Raw genomic sequence first — 1,739 nt, forward strand, 5'->3', positions numbered from 1 at the left:
TGAACTGAGCCACAGCTGACATCTCTAATACCTTCAGTGGAAATGGGTGCATGGAGCCCATTAAACTGCTCCACAAAAATTGCTTCTAATCAGAGCTTGAGTGCTAAGCCTGCAGGTGTGACATTTTAGTACATCCAGGCAAGTTCAAACTATGGCAATCAGCAATTAGACCCAAAGTTGCATGCTTTAACCAGACTTACAACAGGCAAACAGCATGGCATTTACTTATCTTTCAGCAAAATAACCCCCAAAGGCAATAGCCTGAACATTTAAGACTTGATTTCAGGTATGGCATTTCCCTCAATGGGGCAAATAGGCCAATCAGGCACAGATCCCAGCAGACAGGAACATGGTTTTACAATTTCAAGGCTAATGACTCAGTTCCTATCTGACTACTCTACCAGAGTGAGAAAGAGGTATAAATAAATTAGTGTTACCAAACTCCCTTTCTGAACCTGTTGTTCTTTCTCCCTCTCAGATCTACCTAGCCTTGGCCTCTTTCATCCAATACTCAATTCTGGTTTTCCTGCTCTGCCAATGTTATATTGCTGGCTGCCTATCCCAGCAAGGACTTAAGAGAAGTGGATGTGCAGATACCCAATTGAGAGATACAGTTAATATTGAGGAAGACTGTGAAAAAATACAAGAAACCAATAATAAACATGTAGAATATTCAGTTGAATTTGAATATAGATAAGTGTTAGGTGGTACATTTTGGTACAAGGAATAGACCACAAACTACTTGGAAAATAAGAGTCTAAATAAAGTAGAGGAGCAAGGGATATGAATTCACAAATCATTAAAAACAGCAATGCAGGTTGACAAGGCCATAAAAATACAAACAAAGGGCTGAGTGTTCATTTTTTCAAAAGCAGGGAAGTTATGTTGAACTTGGTTAGACCATGCTTAGAAAACTGTACACAGTTCCGGGGCTGGATTTTTGTCTCCCGATGGAGGTGGGAATGGGGCTGGGAAACCTGAAATCTTTCAGTTTTTGCTGGCAAAAGTGAATTTACTCTCCCTTTCTGACCCTGCGCTATTTTCGTGCGGCCTTTTGCAGGTCGGGAAGACTTGGGTCACTACCACAGTCACATCTGCTGATGTCAGGGTCGCTATTATAGACATTTTTCCTAACGCACGCTATTTTCATTTCACGAAATCAGTAGCGCTATTTGTGAACCTTAAAAGAACATCTCCTCAATCGAGTTGTGGCCATTTCTGCCAAATTGGGGAGAGTGCAGGATTGGCGTGGAGCAACTTCATTGCAGCGTCTTCTTCAAAGTTTAAAACTCTAATGCTTGTCTGCCAGTCAAGGGATTGTCTACCAAGGAGGGCGTGTGCACGGAGGTGCCTCCATTGGCCATCACCATCAGCTGTCCTTTGACTTGGGATGATGTCTACTCAGGGTAGTGAGTTTCTGCCATGGCTCTTCACATGATTGAACAGGCCAATTCTCAACCCGCAGATCTTTGGGCACATGGGCAAGACTTCCCACAAGGCAGTGGGATCCGGAGTTCAAGATTTGCTTCCTTTTCATTCATTCTCTGCCTCTGCTGTGCCTCATCATTAAGGGGTTTGGACTCAAAGCAAAATGGAGCTTGATGGACTAATTGTTGCCATTTTGAACTATTGGTAGCAAGCTCCTCCGAGTTATTAGTGTCAAAGCTGCTGCACTTCAATGAGAGCTATAGGGTGCCTTAGAAGTGTTTTATTTTGCCTCCCTGGAACACTGACCACTT

Source organism: Cetorhinus maximus, unplaced genomic scaffold, assembly GCF_964194155.1.
Source record: "Cetorhinus maximus unplaced genomic scaffold, sCetMax3.hap1.1 HAP1_SCAFFOLD_1693, whole genome shotgun sequence".
Taxonomy (NCBI): domain Eukaryota; kingdom Metazoa; phylum Chordata; class Chondrichthyes; order Lamniformes; family Cetorhinidae; genus Cetorhinus; species Cetorhinus maximus.